We start from the raw sequence: 19,350 nt of genomic DNA, 5'->3' as shown, positions 1-19,350 counted from the left end.
CGGCTTCTTTGGAGAACTGAGCAATTGCTGAGCTGACAGCAAGTCCTGCTGGGTCCCTGTCACCTGCAGAGTGCCCGCATCCTCACCACGGTAGCGGGCATTGTGACAAAGGTTCTATGTCAGCTGGGTGTGGCAGCCGAGCGCCCGCTAGGGGAGGGGGAGCCTGTCAGCCCCGGGCCTGTCACTGCCTGCTGTCCCCCCTGTCACCAGCGAGGCCTCTGAAAAGTTTCCAAAACATCCCCAGACTTGGCTCCAAAGTGGCCAAAAGTCTCCAAGAGACAAGTCGGGAAGAAGGATATGGAACAGAGGGAGACAGGCACGGGAGCAGGCCAAAGGGAGGTAAGAGGAAAAACTAGTGCGGGGCTGCAGGACTGAAACGGAGGAATTGAAAGACGAAAGCCAGGAAGCAGGAGAGTTTGAGAAAAGGAGAGAGGAAAGAAGAGACATGCAGCCAGACGAGGGCTTAGTGAGAGAGGCTGGGACAGAGAACAGGATGAGAAGGAAATAAGGCAAGGCTAGGCCAAAGGACGTTTCTTTGATTTATATTTTCTACCACATTCATCTGGAGATGAGGAGGAAAGCCATCAGACCTTATGGATTAGGCCCAAACAAAAGCCCCGGCTACTTGAGACACTTAGACTAAGCCTAAACCACAAAGATCTCTCCATAAAGATGGTTTATATACTGTACTTCCACAATCTTCTGGCAGTACAGAAGAACAAGCGGCAGATGTACTTAGGCTGAGTCATGGTGGTTTGGTGCAGAGACCATGCATATCATGGGAATAGTTCAGCATTTCTGCTCTGGTTTTCAGTGTATTACACCAAAACACCCACCTGATGACATCATTTCAAGAGCAAAAGCAGCAATTTGCAGAATTCAGCTTCTTTGGGGAACTGAGCAATTGCTGAGCTGACACCACGTCCTGCTGGGTCCCTGTCACCTGCAGAGTGCCCGCATCCTCACCACGGTCGCGGGCATTGTGAAAAAGTTTCTATGTCAGCTGGGTGTGGCAGCCGAGCGCCCGCTAGGGGAGGGGGAGCCTGTCAGCCCCGGGCCTGTCACTGCCTGCTGTCCCCCCTGTCACCAGCGAGGCCTCTGAAAAGTTTCCAAAACATCCCCAGACTTGGCTCCAAAGTGGCCAAAAGTCTCCAAGAGACAAGTCGGGAAGAAGGATATGGAACAGAGGGAGACAGGCACGGGAGCAGGCCAAAGGGAGGTAAGAGGAAAAACTAGTGCGGGGCTGCAGGACTGAAACGGAGGAATCGAAAGACGAAAGCCAGGAAGCAGGAGAGTTTGAGAAAAGGAGAGAGGAAAGAAGAGACATGCAGCCAGACGAGGGCTTAGTGAGAGAGGCTGGGCCAGAGAACAGGATGAGAAGGAAATAAGGCAAGGCAAGGCCAAAGGACGTTTCTTTGATTTATATTTTCTACCACATTCATCTGGAGATGAGGAGGAAAGCCATCAGACCTTATGGATTAGGCCCAAACAAAAGCCCCGGCTACTTGAGACACTTAGACTAAGCCGAAACCACAAAGATCTCTCCATAAAGATGGTTTTTATACTGTACTTCCACAATCTTCTGGCCGTACAGAAGAACAAGCGGCAGATGTACTTAGGCTGAGTCATGGTGGTTTGGTGCAGAGACCATGCATATCATGGGAATAGTTCAGCATTTCTGCTCTGGTTTTCAGTGTATTACACCAAAACACCCACCTGATGACATCATTTCAAGAGCAAAAGCAGCAATTTGCAGAATTCAGCTTCTTTGGGGAACTGAGCAATTGCTGAGCTGACACCAAGTCCTGCTGGGTCCCTGTCACCTGCAGAGTGCCCGCATCCTCACCACGGTAGCGGGCATTGTGAAAAAGTTTCTATGTCAGCTGGGTGTGGCAGCCGAGCGCCCGCTCGGGGAGGGGGAGCCTGTCAGCCCCGGGCCTGTCACTGCCTGCTGTCCCCCCTGTCACCAGCGAGGCCTCTGAAAAGTTTCCAAAACATCCCCAGACTTGGCTCCAAAGTGGCCAAAAGTCTCCAAGAGACAAGTCGGGAAGAAGGATATGGAACAGAGGGAGACAGGCACGGGAGCAGGCCAAAGGGAGGTAAGAGGAAAAACTAGTGCGGGGCTGCAGGACTGAAACGGAGGAATTGAAAGACGAAAGCCAGGAAGCAGGAGAGTTTGAGAAAAGGAGAGAGGAAAGAAGAGACATGCAGCCAGACGAGGGCTTAGTGAGAGAGGCTGGGACAGAGAACAGGATGAGAAGGAATTAAGGCAAGGCAAGGCAAGGCTGGCCAAAGGACGTTTCTTTGATTTATATTTTCTACCACATTCATCTGGAGATGAGGAGGAAAGCCATCACACCTTATGGATTAGGCCCAAACAAAAGCCCCGGCTACTTGAGACACTTAGACTAAGCCTAAACCACAAAGATCTCTCCATAAAGATGGTTTTTATACTGTACTTCCACAATCTTCTGGCAGTACAGAAGAACAAGCGGCAGATGTACTTAGGCTGAGTCATGGTGGTTTGGTGCAGAGACCATGCATATCATGGGAATAGTTCAGCATTTCTGCTCTGGTTTTCAGTGTATTACACCAAAACACCCACCTGATGACATCATTTCAAGAGCAAAAGCAGCAATTTGCAGAATTCAGCTTCTTTGGAGAACTGAGCAATTGCTGAGCTGACACCAAGTCCTGCTGGGTCCCTGTCACCTGCAGAGTGCCCGCATCCTCACCACGGTCGCGGGCATTGTGAAAAAGGTGGCTATCAGCTGGGTGTGGCAGCCGAGCGCCCGCTAGGAGAGGGGGAGCCTGTCAGCCCCGGGCCTGTCACTGCCTGCTGTCCCCCCTGTCACCAGCGAGGCCTCTGAAAAGTTTCCAAAACATCCCCAGACTTGGCTCCAAAGTGGCCAAAAGTCTCCAAGAGACAAGTTGGGAAGAAGGATATGGAACAGAGGGAGACAAGCATGGGAGCAGGCCAAAGGCAGGTAAGAGGAAAAACTAGTGCGGGGCTGCAGGACTGAAACGGAGGAATTGAAAGACGAAAGCCAGGAAGCAGGAGAGTTTGAGAAAAGGAGAGAGGAAAGAAGAGACATGCAGCCAGACGAGGGCTTAGTGAGAGAGGCTGGGACAGAGAACAGGATGAGAAGGAAATAAGGCAAGGCAAGGCAAGGCTAGGCCAAAGGACGTTTCTTTGATTTATATTTTCTACCACATTCATCTGGAGATGAGGAGGAAAGCCATCAGACCTTATGGATTAGGCCCAAACAAAAGCCCCGGCTACTTGAGACACTTAGACTAAGCCTAAACCACAAAGATCTCTCCATAAAGATGGTTTTTATACTGTACTTCCACAATCTTCTGGCAGTACAGAAGAACAAGCGGCAGATGTACTTAGGCTGAGTCATGGTGGTTTGGTGCAGAGACCATGCATATCATGGGAATAGTTCAGCATTTCTGCTCTGGTTTTCAGTGTATTACACCAAAACACCCACCTGATGACATCATTTCAAGAGCAAAAGCAGCAATTTGCAGAATTCGGCTTCTTTGGAGAACTGAGCAATTGCTGAGCTGACAGCAAGTCCTGCTGGGTCCCTGTCACCTGCAGAGTGCCCGCATCCTCACCACGGTAGCGGGCATTGTGACAAAGGTTCTATGTCAGCTGGGTGTGGCAGCCGAGCGCCCGCTAGGGGAGGGGGAGCCTGTCAGCCCCGGGCCTGTCACTGCCGGCTGTCCCCCCTGTCACCAGCGAGGCCTCTGAAAAGTTTCCAAAACATCCCCAGACTTGGCTCCAAAGTGGCCAAAAGTCTCCAAGAGACAAGTCGGGAAGAAGGATATGGAACAGAGGGAGACAGGCACGGGAGCAGGCCAAAGGGAGGTAAGAGGAAAAACTAGTGCGGGGCTGCAGGACTGAAACGGAGGAATTGAAAGACGAAAGCCAGGAAGCAGGAGAGTTTGAGAAAAGGAGAGAGGAAAGAAGAGACATGCAGCCAGACGAGGGCTTAGTGAGAGAGGCTGGGCCAGAGAACAGGATGAGAACGAAATAAGGCAAGGCTAGGCCAAAGGACGTTTCTTTGATTTATATTTTCTACCACATTCATCTGGAGATGAGGAGGAAAGCCATCAGACCTTATGGATTAGGCCCAAACAAAAGCCCCGGCTACTTGAGACACTTAGACTAAGCCTAAACCACAAAGATCTCTCCATAAAGATGGTTTTTATACTGTACTTCCACAATCTTCTGGCAGTACAGAAGAACAAGCGGCAGATGTACTTAGGCTGAGTCATGGTGGTTTGGTGCAGAGACCATGCATATCATGGGAATAGTTCAGCATTTCTGCTCTGGTTTTCAGTGTATTACACCAAAACACCCACCTGATGACATCATTTCAAGAGCAAAAGCAGCAATTTGCAGAATTCGGCTTCTTTGGAGAACTGAGCAATTGCTGAGCTGACAGCAAGTCCTGCTGGGTCCCTGTCACCTGCAGAGTGCCCGCATCCTCACCACGGTAGCGGGCATTGTGACAAAGGTTCTATGTCAGCTGGGTGTGGCAGCCGAGCGCCCGCTAGGGGAGGGGGAGCCTGTCAGCCCCGGGCCTGTCACTGCCTGCTGTCCCCCCTGTCACCAGCGAGGCCTCTGAAAAGTTTCCAAAACATCCCCAGACTTGGCTCCAAAGTGGCCAAAAGTCTCCAAGAGACAAGTCGGGAAGAAGGATATGGAACAGAGGGAGACAGGCACGGGAGCAGGCCAAAGGGAGGTAAGAGGAAAAACTAGTGCGGGGCTGCAGGACTGAAACGGAGGAATTGAAAGACGAAAGCCAGGAAGCAGGAGAGTTTGAGAAAAGGAGAGAGGAAAGAAGAGACATGCAGCCAGACGAGGGCTTAGTGAGAGAGGCTGGGCCAGAGAACAGGATGAGAACGAAATAAGGCAAGGCTAGGCCAAAGGACGTTTCTTTGATTTATATTTTCTACCACATTCATCTGGAGATGAGGAGGAAAGCCATCAGACCTTATGGATTAGGCCCAAACAAAAGCCCCGGCTACTTGAGACACTTAGACTAAGCCTAAACCACAAAGATCTCTCCATAAAGATGGTTTTTATACTGTACTTCCACAATCTTCTGGCAGTACAGAAGAACAAGCGGCAGATGTACTTAGGCTGAGTCATGGTGGTTTGGTGCAGAGACCATGCATATCATGGGAATAGTTCAGCATTTCTGCTCTGGTTTTCAGTGTATTACACCAAAACACCCACCTGATGACATCATTTCAAGAGCAAAAGCAGCAATTTGCAGAATTCGGCTTCTTTGGAGAACTGAGCAATTGCTGAGCTGACAGCAAGTCCTGCTGGGTCCCTGTCACTTGCAGAGTGCCCGCATCCTCACCACGGTAGCGGGCATTGTGACAAAGGTTCTATGTCAGCTGGGTGTGGCAGCCGAGCGCCCGCTAGGGGAGGGGGAGCCTGTCAGCCCCGGGCCTGTCACTGCCTGCTGTCCCCCCTGTCACCAGCGAGGCCTCTGAAAAGTTTCCAAAACATCCCCAGACTTGGCTCCAAAGTGGCCAAAAGTCTCCAAGAGACAAGTCGGGAAGAAGGATATGGAACAGAGGGAGACAGGCACGGGAGCAGGCCAAAGGGAGGTAAGAGGAAAAACTAGTGCGGGGCTGCAGGACTGAAATGGAGGAATTGAAAGACGAAAGCCAGGAAGCAGGAGAGTTTGAGAAAAGGGGAGAGGAAAGAAGAGACATGCAGCCAGACGAGGGCTTAGTGAGAGAGGCTGGGACAGAGAACAGGATGAGAAGGAAATAAGGCAAGGCAAGGCAAGGCTAGGCCAAAGGACGTTTCTTTGATTTATATTTTCTACCACATTCATCTGGAGATGAGGAGGAAAGCCATCAGACCTTATGGATTAGGCCCAAAAAAAAGCCCCGGCTACTTGAGACACTTAGACTAAGCCTAAACCACAAAGATCTCTCCATAAAGATGGTTTTTATACTGTACTTCTACAATCTTCTGGCAGTACAGAAGAACAAGCGGCAGATGTACTTAGGCTGAGTCATGGTGGTTTGGTGCAGAGACCATGCATATCATGGGAATAGTTCAGCATTTCTGCTCTGGTTTTCAGTGTATTACACCAAAACACCCACCTGATGACATCATTTCAAGAGCAAAAGCAGCAATTTGCAGAATTCAGCTTCTTTGGAGAACTGAGGAATTGCTGAGCTGACACCAAGTCCTGCTGGGTCCCTGTCACCTGCAGAGTGCCCGCATCCTCACCACAGTCACGGGCATTGTGAAAAAGGTGGCTATCAGCTGGGTGTGGCAGCCGAGCGCCCGCTAGGGGAGGGGGAGCCTGTCAGCCCCGGGCCCGTCACTGCCTGCTCTCCCCCCTGTCACCAGCGAGGCCTCTGAAAAGTTTCCAAAACATGCCCAGACTTGGCTCCAAAGTGGCCAAAAGTCTCCAAGAGACAAGTCGGGAAGAAGGATATGGAACAGAGGGAGACAGGCACGGGAGCAGGCCAAAGGGAGGTAAGAGGAAAAACTAGTGCGGGGCTGCAGGACTGAAACGGAGGAATTGAAAGATGAAAGCCAGGAAGCAGGAGAGTTTGAGAAAAGGAGAGAGGAAAGAAGAGACATGCAGCCAGACGAGGGCTTAGTGAGAGAGGCTGGGCCAGAGAACAGGATGAGAACGAAATAAGGCAAGACTAGGCCAAAGGACGTTTCTTTGATTTATATTTTCTACCACATTCATCTGGAGATGAGGAGGAAAGCCATCAGACCTTATGGATTAGGCCCAAACAAAAGCCCCGGCTACTTGAGACACTTAGACTAAGCCTAAACCACAAAGATCTCTCCATAAAGATGGTTTTTATACTGTACTTCCACAATCTTCTGGCAGTACAGAAGAACAAGCGGCAGATGTACTTAGGCTGAGTCATGGTGGTTTGGTGCAGAGACCATGCATATCATGGGAATAGTTCAGCATTTCTGCTCTGGTTTTCAGTGTATTACACCAAAACACCCACCTGATGACATCATTTCAAGAGCAAAAGCAGCAATTTGCAGAATTCAGCTTCTTTGGGGAACTGAGCAATTGCTGAGCTGACACCAAGTCCTGCTGGGTCCCTGTCACCTGCAGAGTGCCCGCATCCTCACCACGATAGCGGGCATTGTGACAAAGGTTCTATGTCAGCTGGGTGTGGCAGCCGAGCGCCCGCTAGGGGAGGGGGAGCCTGTCAGCCCCGGGCCTGTCACTGCCTGCTGTCCCCCCTGTCACCAGCGAGGCCTCTGAAAAGTTTCCAAAACATCCCCAGACTTGGCTCCAAAGTGGCCAAAAGTCTCCAAGAGACAAGTCGGGAAGAAGGATATGGAACAGAGGGAGACAGGCACGGGAGCAGGCCAAAGGGAGGTAAGAGGAAAAACTAGTGCGGGGCTGCAGGACTGAAACGGAGGAATTGAAAGACGAAAGCCAGGAAGCAGTAGAGTTTGAGAAAAGGAGAGAGGAAAGAAGAGACATGCAGCCAGACGAGGGCTTAGTGAGAGAGGCTGGGACAGAGAACAGGATGAGAAGGAAATAAGGCAAGGCAAGGCAAGGCTAGGCCAAAGGACGTTTCTTTGATTTATATTTTCTACCACATTCATCTGGAGATGAGGAGGAAAGCCATCAGACCTTATGGATTAGGCCCAAACAAAAGCTCTGGCTACTTGAGACACTTAGACTAAGCCTAAACCACAAAGATCTCTCCATAAAGATGGTTTTTATACTGTACTTCCACAATCTTCTGGCAGTACAGAAGAACAAGCGGCAGATGTACTTGGGCTGAGTCATGGTGGTTTGGTGCAGAGACCATGCATATCATGGGAATAGTTCAGCATTTCTGCTCTGGTTTTCAGTCTATTACACCAAAACACCCACCTGATGACATCATTTCAAGAGCAAAAGCAGCAATTTGCAGAATTCGGCTTCTTTGGAGAACTGAGCAATTGCTGAGCTGACAGCAAGTCCTGCTGGGTCCCTGTCACCTGCAGAGTGCCCGCATCCTCACCACGGTAGCGGGCATTGTGACAAAGGTTCTATGTCAGCTGGGTGTGGTAGCCGAGTGCCCGCTAGGGGAGGGGGAGCCTGTCAGCCCCGGGCCTGTCACTGCCTGCTGTCCCCCCTGTCACCAGCGAGGCCTCTGAAAAGTTTCCAAAACATCCCCAGACTTGGCTCCAAAGTGGCCAAAAGTCTCCAAGAGACAAGTCGGGAAGAAGGATATGGAACAGAGGGAGACAGGCACGGGAGCAGGCCAAAGGGAGGTAAGAGGAAAAACTAGTGCGGGGCTGCAGGACTGAAACAGAGGAATTGAAAGACGAAAGCCAGGAAGCAGGAGAGTTTGAGAAAAGGAGAGAGGAAAGAAGAGACATGCAGCCAGACGAGGGCTTAGTGAGAGAGGCTGGGACAGAGAACAGGATGAGAAGGAAATAAGGCAAGGCTAGGCCAAAGGACGTTTCTTTGATTTATATTTTCTACCACATTCATCTGGAGATGAGGAGGAAAGCCATCAGACCTTATGGATTAGGCCCAAACAAAAGCCCCGGCTACTTGAGACACTTAGACTAAGCCTAAACCACAAAGATCTCTCCATAAAGATGGTTTTTATACTGTACTTCCACAATCTTCTGGCAGTACAGAAGAACAAGCGGCAGATGTACTTAGGCTGAGTCATGGTGGTTTGGTGCAGAGACCATGCATATCATGGGAATAGTTCAGCATTTCTGCTCTGGTTTTCAGTGTATTACACCAAAACACCCACCTGATGACATCATTTCAAGAGCAAAAGCAGCAATTTGCAGAATTCGGCTTCTTTGGAGAACTGAGCAATTGCTGAGCTGACAGCAAGTCCTGCTGGGTCCCTGTCAGCTGCAGAGTGCCCGCATCCTCACCACGGTCGCGGGCATTGTGAAAAAGGTTCTATGTCAGCTGGGTGTGGCAGCCGAGCGCCCGCTAGGGGAGGGGGAGCCTGTCAGCCCCGGGCCTGTCACTGCCTGCTGTCCCCCCTGTCACCAGCGAGGCCTCTGAAAAGTTTCCAAAACATGCCCAGACTTGGCTCCAAAGTGGCCAAAAGTCTCCAAGAGACAAGTCGGGAAGAAGGATATGGAACAGAGGGAGACAGGCACGGGAGCAGGCCAAAGGGAGGTAAGAGGAAAAACTAGTGCGGGGCTGCAGGACTGAAACGGAGGAATTGAAAGACGAAAGCCAGGAAGCAGGAGAGTTTGAGAAAAGGAGAGAGGAAAGAAGAGACATGCAGCCAAACGAGGGCTTAGTGAGAGAGGCTGGGACAGAGAACAGGATGAGAAGGAAATAAGGCAAGGCTAGGCCAAAGGACATTTCTTTGATTTATATTTTCTACCACATTCATCTGGAGATGAGGAGGAAAGCCATCAGACCTTATGGATTAGGCCCAAACAAAAGCTCTGGCTACTTGAGACACTTAGACTAAGCCTAAACCACAAAGATCTCTCCATAAAGATGGTTTTTATACTGTACTTCCACAATCTTCTGGCAGTACAGAAGAACAAGCGGCAGATGTACTTGGGCTGAGTCATGGTGGTTTGGTGCAGAGACCATGCATATCATGGGAATAGTTCAGCATTTCTGCTCTGGTTTTCAGTCTATTACACCAAAACACCCACCTGATGACATCATTTCAAGAGCAAAAGCAGCAATTTGCAGAATTCGGCTTCTTTGGAGAACTGAGCAATTGCTGAGCTGACAGCAAGTCCTGCTGGGTCCCTGTCACCTGCAGAGTGCCCGCATCCTCACCACGGTAGCGGGCATTGTGACAAAGGTTCTATGTCAGCTGGGTGTGGTAGCCGAGTGCCCGCTAGGGGAGGGGGAGCCTGTCAGCCCCGGGCCTGTCACTGCCTGCTGTCCCCCCTGTCACCAGCGAGGCCTCTGAAAAGTTTCCAAAACATCCCCAGACTTGGCTCCAAAGTGGCCAAAAGTCTCCAAGAGACAAGTCGGGAAGAAGGATATGGAACAGAGGGAGACAGGCACGGGAGCAGGCCAAAGGGAGGTAAGAGGAAAAACTAGTGCGGGGCTGCAGGACTGAAACAGAGGAATTGAAAGACGAAAGCCAGGAAGCAGGAGAGTTTGAGAAAAGGAGAGAGGAAAGAAGAGACATGCAGCCAGACGAGGGCTTAGTGAGAGAGGCTGGGACAGAGAACAGGATGAGAAGGAAATAAGGCAAGGCAAGGCAAGGCTAGGCCAAAGGACGTTTCTTTGATTTATATTTTCTACCACATTCATCTGGAGATGAGGAGGAAAGCCATCAGACCTTATGGATTAGGCCCAAACAAAAGCCCCGGCTACTTGAGACACTTAGACTAAGCCTAAACCACAAAGATCTCTCCATAAAGATGGTTTTTATACTGTACTTCCACAATCTTCTGGCAGTACAGAAGAACAAGCGGCAGATGTACTTAGGCTGAGTCATGGTGGTTTGGTGCAGAGACCATGCATATCATGGGAATAGTTCAGCATTTCTGCTCTGGTTTTCAGTGTATTACACCAAAACACCCACCTGATGACATCATTTCAAGAGCAAAAGCAGCAATTTGCAGAATTCAGCTTCTTTGGGGAACTGAGCAATTGCTGAGCTGACACCACGTCCTGCTGGGTCCCTGTCACCTGCAGAGTGCCCGCATCCTCACCACGGTCGCGGGCATTGTGAAAAAGTTTCTATGTCAGCTGGGTGTGGCAGCCGAGCGCCCGCTAGGGGAGGGGGAGCCTGTCAGCCCCGGGCCTGTCACTGCCTGCTGTCCCCCCTGTCACCAGCGAGGCCTCTGAAAAGTTTCCAAAACATCCCCAGACTTGGCTCCAAAGTGGCCAAAAGTCTCCAAGAGACAAGTCGGGAAGAAGGATATGGAACAGAGGGAGACAGGCACGGGAGCAGGCCAAAGGGAGGTAAGAGGAAAAACTAGTGCGGGGCTGCAGGACTGAAACGGAGGAATTGAAAGACGAAAGCCAGGAAGCAGGAGAGTTTGAGAAAAGGATAGAGGAAAGAAGAGACATGCAGCCAGACGAGGGCTTAGTGAGAGAGGCTGGGACAGAGAACAGGATGAGAAGGAAATAAGGCAAGGCTAGGCCAAAGGACGTTTCTTTGATTTATATTTTCTACCACATTCATCTGGAGATGAGGAGGAAAGCCATCAGACCTTATGGATTAGGCCCAAACAAAAGCCCCGGCTACTTGAGACACTTAGACTAAGCCTAAACCACAAAGATCTCTCCATAAAGATGGTTTTTATACTGTACTTCCACAATCTTCTGGCAGTACAGAAGAACAAGCGGCAGATGTACTTAGGCTGAGTCATGGTGGTTTGGTGCAGAGACCATGCATATCATGGGAATAGTTCAGCATTTCTGCTCTGGTTTTCAGTGTATTACACCAAAACACCCACCTGATGACATCATTTCAAGAGCAAAAGCAGCAATTTGCAGAATTCGGCTTCTTTGGAGAACTGAGCAATTGCTGAGCTGACACCACGTCCTGCTGGGTCCCTGTCAGCTGCAGAGTGCCCGCATCCTCACCACGGTCGCGGGCATTGTGAAAAAGGTTCTATGTCAGCTGGGTGTGGCAGCCGAGCGCCCGCTAGGGGAGGGGGAGCCTGTCAGCCCCGGGCCTGTCACTGCCTGCTGTCCCCCCTGTCACCAGCGAGGCCTCTGAAAAGTTTCCAAAACATCCCCAGACTTGGCTCCAAAGTGGCCAAAAGTCTCCAAGAGACAAGTCGGGAAGAAGGATATGGAACAGAGGGAGACAGGCACGGGAGCAGGCCAAAGGGAGGTAAGAGGAAAAACTAGTGCGGGGCTGCAGGACTGAAACGGAGGAATTGAAAGACGAAAGCCAGGAAGCAGGAGAGTTTGAGAAAAGGAGAGAGGAAAGAAGAGACATGCAGCCAGACGAGGGCTTAGTGAGAGAGGCTGGGACAGAGAACAGGATGAGAAGGAAATAAGGCAAGGCAAGGCAAGGCTAGGCCAAAGGACGTTTCTTTGATTTATATTTTCTACCACATTCATCTGGAGATGAGGAGGAAAGCCATCAGACCTTATGGATTAGGCCCAAACAAAAGCCCCGGCTACTTGAGACACTTAGACTAAGCCTAAACCACAAAGATCTCTCCATAAAGATGGTTTTTATACTGTACTTCCACAATCTTCTGGCAGTACAGAAGAACAAGCGGCAGATGTACTTAGGCTGAGTCATGGTGGTTTGGTGCAGAGACCATGCATATCATGGGAATAGTTCAGCATTTCTGCTCTGGTTTTCAGTGTATTACACCAAAACACCCACCTGATGACATCATTTCAAGAGCAAAAGCAGCAATTTGCAGAATTCGGCTTCTTTGGGGAACTGAGCAATTGCTGAGCTGACACCACGTCCTGCTGGGTCCCTGTCACCTGCAGAGTGCCCGCATCCTCACCACGGTAGCGGGCATTGTGACAAAGGTTCTATGTCAGCTGGGTGTGGCAGCCGAGCGCCCGCTAGGGGAGGGGGAGCCTGTCAGCCCCGGGCCTGTCACTGCCTGCTGTCCCCCCTGTCACCAGCGAGGCCTCTGAAAAGTTTCCAAAACATCCCCAGACTTGGCTCCAAAGTGGCCAAAAGTCTCCAAGAGACAAGCCGGGAAGAAGGATATGGAACAGAGGGAGACAGGCACGGGAGCAGGCCAAAGGGAGGTAAGAGGAAAAACTAGTGCGGGGCTGCAGGACTGAAACGGAGGAATTGAAAGACGAAAGCCAGGAAGCAGGAGAGTTTGAGAAAAGGAGAGAGGAAAGAAGAGACATGCAGCCAGACGAGGGCTTAGTGAGAGAGGCTGGGACAGAGAACAGGATGAGAAGGAAATAAGGCAAGGCAAGGCAAGGCTAGGCCAAAGGACGTTTCCTTGATTTATATTTTCTACCACATTCATCTGGAGATGAGGAGGAAAGCCATCAGACCTTATGGATTAGGCCCAAACAAAAGCCCCGGCTACTTGAGACACTTAGACTAAGCCTAAACCACAAAGATCTCTCCATAAAGATGGTTTTTATACTGTACTTCCACAATCAGCTGGCAGTACAGAAGAACAAGCGGCAGATGTACTTAGGCTGAGTCATGGTGGTTTGGTGCAGAGACCATGCATATCATGGCAATAGTTCAGCATTTCTGCTCTGGTTTTCAGTGTATTACACCAAAACACCCACCTGATGACATCATTTCAAGAGCAAAAGCAGCAATTTGCAGAATTCGGCTTCTTTGGAGAACTGAGCAATTGCTGAGCTGACAGCAAGTCCTGCTGGGTCCCTGTCACCTGCAGAGTGCCCGCATCCTCACCACGGTAGCGGGCATTGTGACAAAGGTTCTATGTCAGCTGGGTGTGGCAGCCGAGCGCCCGCTAGGGGAGGGGGAGCCTGTCAGCCCCGGGCCTGTCACTGCCTGCTGTCCCCCCTGTCACCAGCGAGGCCTCTGAAAAGTTTCCAAAACATCCCCAGACTTGGCTCCAAAGTGGCCAAAAGTCTCCAAGAGACAAGTCGGGAAGAAGGATATGGAACAGAGGGAGACAGGCACGGGAGCAGGCCAAAGGGAGGTAAGAGGAAAAACTAGTGCAGGGCTGCAGGACTGAAACGGAGGAATTGAAAGACGAAAGCCAGGAAGCAGGAGAGTTTGAGAAAAGGAGAGAGGAAAGAAGAGACATGCAGCCAGACGAGGGCTTAGTGAGAGAGGCTGGGACAGAGAACAGGATGAGAAGGAAATAAGGCAAGGCAAGGCAAGGCTAGGCCAAAGGACGTTTCTTTGATTTATATTTTCTACCACATTCATCTGGAGATGAGGAGGAAAGCCATCAGACCTTATGGATTAGGCCCAAACAAAAGCCCCGGCTACTTGAGACACTTAGACTAAGCCTAAACCACAAAGATCTCTCCATAAAGATGGTTTTTATACTGTACTTCCACAATCTTCTGGCAGTACAGAAGAACAAGCGGCAGATGTACTTAGGCTGAGTCATGGTGGTTTGGTGCAGAGACCATGCATATCATGGGAATAGTTCAGCATTTCTGCTCTGGTTTTCAGTGTATTACACCAAAACACCCACCTGATGACATCATTTCAAGAGCAAAAGCAGCAATTTGCAGAATTCGGCTTCTTTGGAGAACTGAGCAATTGCTGAGCTGACAGCAAGTCCTGCTGGGTCCCTGTCACCTGCAGAGTGCCCGCATCCTCACCACGGTAGCGGGCATTGTGACAAAGGTTCTATGTCAGCTGGGTGTGGCAGCCGAGCGCCCGCTAGGGGAGGGGGAGCCTGTCAGCCCCGGGCCTGTCACTGCCTGCTGTCCCCCCTGTCACCAGCGAGGCCTCTGAAAAGTTTCCAAAACATCCCCAGACTTGGCTCCAAAGTGGCCAAAAGTCTCCAAGAGACAACTCGGGAAGAAGGATATGGAACAGAGGGAGACAGGCACGGGAGCAGGCCAAAGGGAGGTAAGAGGAAAAACTAGTGCGGGGCTGCAGGACTGAAACGGAGGAATTGAAAGACGAAAGCCAGGAAGCAGGAGAGTTTGAGAAAAGGAGAGAGGAAAGAAGAGACATGCAGCCAGACGAGGGCTTAGTGAGAGAGGCTGGGACAGAGAACAGGATGAGAAGGAAATAAGGCAAGGCAAGGCAAGGCTAGGCCAAAGGACGTTTCTTTGATTTATATTTTCTACCACATTCATCTGGAGATGAGGAGGAAAGCCATCAGACCTTATGGATTAGGCCCAAACAAAAGCCCCGGCTACTTGAGACACTTAGACTAAGCCTAAACCACAAAGATCTCTCCATAAAGATGGTTTTTATACTGTACTTCCACAATCAGCTGGCAGTACAGAAGAACAAGCGGCAGATGTACTTAGGCTGAGTCATGGTGGTTTGGTGCAGAGACCATGCATATCATGGGAATAGTTCAGCATTTCTGCTCTGGTTTTCAGTGTATTACACCAAAACACCCACCTGATGACATCATTTCAAGAGCAAAAGCTGCAATTTGCAGAATTCAGCTTCTTTGGGGAACTGAGCAATTGCTGAGCTGACACCACGTCCTGCTGGGTCCCTGTCAGCTGCAGAGTGCCCGCATCCTCACCACGGTCGCGGGCATTGTGAAAAAGTTTCTATGTCAGCTGGGTGTGGCAGCCGAGCGCCCGCTAGGGGAGGGGGAGCCTGTCAGCCCCGGGCCTGTCACTGCCTGCTCTCCCCCCTGTCACCAGCGAGGCCTCTGAAAAGTTTCCAAAACATCCCCAGACTTGGCTCCAAAGTGGCCAAAAGTCTCCAAGAGACAAGTCGGGAAGAAGGATATGGAACAGAGGGAGACAGGCACGGGAGCAGGCCAAAGGGAGGTAAGAGGAAAAACTAGTGCGGGGCTGCAGGACTGAAACGGAGGAATTGAAAGACGAAAGCCAGGAAGCAGGAGAGTTTGAGAAAAGGAGAGAGGAAAGAAGAGACATGCAGCCAGACGAGGGCTTAGTGAGAGAGGCTGGGACAGAGAACAGGATGAGAAGGAAATAAGGCAAGGCTAGGCCAAAGGACGTTTCTTTGATTTATATTTTCTACCACATTCATCTGGAGATGAGGAGGAAAGCCATCAGACCTTATGGATTAGGCCCAAACAAAAGCCCCGGCTACTTGAGACACTTAGACTAAGCCTAAACCACAAAGATCTCTCCATAAAGATGGTTTTTATACTGTACTTCCACAATCTTCTGGCAGTACAGAAGAACAAGCGGCAGATGTACTTAGGCTGAGTCATGGTGGTTTGGTGCAGACACCATGCATATCATGGGAATAGTTCAGCATTTCTGCTCTGGTTTTCAGTGTATTACACCAAAACACCCACCTGATGACATCATTTCAAGAGCAAAAGCAGCAATTTGCAGAATTCGGCTTCTTTGGAGAACTGAGCAATTGCTGAGCTGACAGCAAGTCCTGCTGGGTCCCTGTCACCTGCAGAGTGCCCGCATCCTCACCACGGTAGCGGGCATTGTGACAAAGGTTCTATGTCAGCTGGGTGTGGCAGCCGAGCGCCCGCTAGGGGAGGGGGAGCCTGTCAGCCCCGGGCCTGTCACTGCCTGCTGTCCCCCCTGTCACCAGCGAGGCCTCTGAAAAGTTTCCAAAACATCCCCAGACTTGGCTCCAAAGTGGCCAAAAGTCTCCAAGAGACAAGTCGGGAAGAAGGATATGGAACAGAGGGAGACAGGCACGGGAGCAGGCCAAAGGGAGGTAAGAGGAAAAACTAGTGCGGGGCTGCAGGACTGAAATGGAGGAATTGAAAGACGAAAGCCAGGAAGCAGGAGAGTTTGAGAAAAGGAGAGAGGAAAGAAGAGACATGCAGCCAGACGAGGGCTTAGTGAGAGAGGCTGGGACAGGGAACAGGATGAGAAGGAAATAAGGCAAGGCAAGGCAAGACTAGGCCAAAGGACGTTTCTTTGATTTATATTTTCTACCACATTCATCTGGAGATGAGGAGGAAAGCCATCAGACCTTATGGATTAGGCCCAAACAAAAGCCCCGGCTACTTGAGACACTTAGACTAAGCCTAAACCACAAAGATCTCTCCATAAAGATGGTTTTTATACTGTACTTCCACAATCTTCTGGCAGTACAGAAGAACAAGCGGCAGATGTACTTAGGCTGAGTCATGGTGGTTTGGTGCAGAGACCATGCATATCATGGGAATAGTTCAGCATTTCTGCTCTGGTTTTCAGTGTATTACACCAAAACACCCACCTGATGACATCATTTCAAGAGCAAAAGCAGCAATTTCCAGAATTCAGCTTCTTTGGGGAACTGAGCAATTGCTGAGCTGACACCACGTCCTGCTGGGTCCCTGTCACCTGCAGAGTGCCCGCATCCTCACCACGGTCGCGGGCATTGTGAAAAAGGTTCTATGTCAGCTGGGTGTGGCAGCCGAGCGCCCGCTAGGGGAGGGGGAGCCTGTCAGCCCCGGGCCTGTCACTGCCTGCTGTCCCCCCTGTCACCAGCGAGGCCTCTGAAAAGTTTCCAAAACATCCCCAGACTTGGCTCCAAAGTGGTCAAAAGTCTCCAAGAGACAAGTCGGGAAGAAGGATATGGAACAGAGGGAGACAGGCACGGGAGCAGGCCAAAGGGAGGTAAGAGGAAAAACTAGTGCGGGGCTGCAGGACTGAAACGGAGGAATTGAAAGACGAAAGCCAGGAAGCAGGAGAGTTTGAGAAAAGGAGAGAGGAAAGAAGAGACATGCAGCCAGACGAGGGCTTAGTGAGAGAGGCTGGGACAGAGAACAGGATGAGAAGGAAATAAGGCAAGGCTAGGCCAAAGGACGTTTCTTTGATTTATATTTTCTACCACATTCATCTGGAGATGAGGAGGAAAGCCATCAGACCTTATGGATTAGGCCCAAACAAAAGCCCCGGCTACTTGAGACACTTAGACTAAGCCTAAACCACAAAGATCTCTCCATAAAGATGGTTTTTATACTGTACTTCCACAATCTTCTGGCAGTACAGAAGAACAAGCGGCAGATGTACTTAGGCTGAGTCATGGTGGTTTGGTGCAGAGACCATGCATATCATGGGAATAGTTCAGCATTTCTGCTCTGGTTTTCAGTGTATTACACCAAAACACCCACCTGATGACATCATTTCAAGAGCAAAAGCAGCAATTTGCAGAATTCAGCTTCTTTGGGGAACTGAGCAATTGCTGAGCTGACACCACGTCCTGCTGGGTCCCTGTCACCTGCAGAGTGCCCGCATCCTCACCACGGTCGCGGGCATTGTGAAAAAGGTTCTATGTCAGCTGGGTGTGGCAGCCGAGCGCCCGCTCGGGGAGGGGGAGCCTGTCAGCCCCGGGCCTGTCACTGCCTGCTGTCCCCCCTGTCACCAGCGAGGCCTCTGAAAAGTTTCCAAAACATCCCCAGACTTGGCTCCAAAGTGGCCAAAAGTCTCCAAGAGACAAGTCGGGAAGAAGGATATGGAACAGAGGGAGACAGGCACGGGAGCAGGCCAAGGGGAGGAAAGAGGAAAAACTAGTGCGGGGCTGCAGGACTGAAACGGAGGAATTGAAAGACGAAAGCCAGGAAGCAGGAGAGTTTGAGAAAAGGAGAGAGGAAAGAAGAGACATGCAGCCAGACGAGGGCTTAGTGAGAGAGGCTGGGACAGAGAACAGGATGAGAAGGAAATAAGGCAAGGCAAGGCAAGGCTAGGCCAAAGGACGTTTCTTTGATTTATATTTTCTACCACATTCATCTGGAGATGAGGAGGAAAGCCATCAGACCTTATGGATTAGGCCCAAACAAAAGCCCCGGCTACTTGAGACACTTAGACTAAGCCTAAACCACAAAGATCTCTCCATAAAGATGGTTTTTATACTGTACTTCCACAATCTTCTGGCAGTACAGAAGAACAAGCGGCAGATGTACTTAGGCTGAGTCATGGTGGTTTGGTGCAGAGACCATGCATATCATGGGAATAGTTCAGCATTTCTGCTCTGGTTTTCAGTGTATTACACCAAAACACCCACCTGATGACATCATTTCAAGAGCAAAAGCAGCAATTTGCAGAATTCAGCTTCTTTGGGGAACTGAGCAATTGCTGAGCTGACACCACGTCCTGCTGGGTCCCTGTCACCTGCAGAGTGCCCGCATCCTCACCACGGTCGCGGGCATTGTGAAAAAGGTTCTATGTCAGCTGGGTGTGGCAGCCGAGCGCCCGCTAGGGGAGGGGGAGCCTGTCAGCCCCGGGCCTGTCACTGCCTGCTGTCCCCCCTGTCACCAGCGAGGCCTCTGAAAAGTTTCCAAAACATCCCCAGACTTGGCTCCAAAGTGGCCAAAAGTCTCCAAGAGACAAGTCGGGAAGAAGGATATGGAACAGTGGGAGACAGGCACGGGAGCAGGCCAAGGGTAGGAAAGAGGAAAAACTAGTGCGGGGCTGCAGGACTGAAACGGAGGAATTGAAAGACGAAAGCCAGGAAGCAGGAGAGTTTGAGAAAAGGAGAGAGGAAAGAAGAGACATGCAGCCAGACGAGGGCTTAGTGAGAGAGGCTGGGACAGAGAACAGGATGAGAAGGAAATAAGGCAAGGCAAGGCAAGGCTAGGCCAAAGGACGTTTCTTTGATTTATATTTTCTACCACATTCATCTGGAGATGAGGAGGAAAGCCATCAGACCTTATGGATTAGGCCCAAACAAAAGCCCCGGCTACTTGAGACACTTAGACTAAGCCTAAACCACAAAGATCTCTCCATAAAGATGGTTTTTATACTGTACTTCCACAATCTTCTGGCAGTACAGAAGAACAAGCGGCAGATGTACTTAGGCTGAGTCATGGTG

This window comes from Patagioenas fasciata, chromosome 8 (assembly GCF_037038585.1).
Source record: "Patagioenas fasciata isolate bPatFas1 chromosome 8, bPatFas1.hap1, whole genome shotgun sequence".
Taxonomy (NCBI): Eukaryota; Metazoa; Chordata; class Aves; order Columbiformes; family Columbidae; genus Patagioenas; species Patagioenas fasciata.
This window is presented reverse-complemented; position numbering follows the sequence as displayed.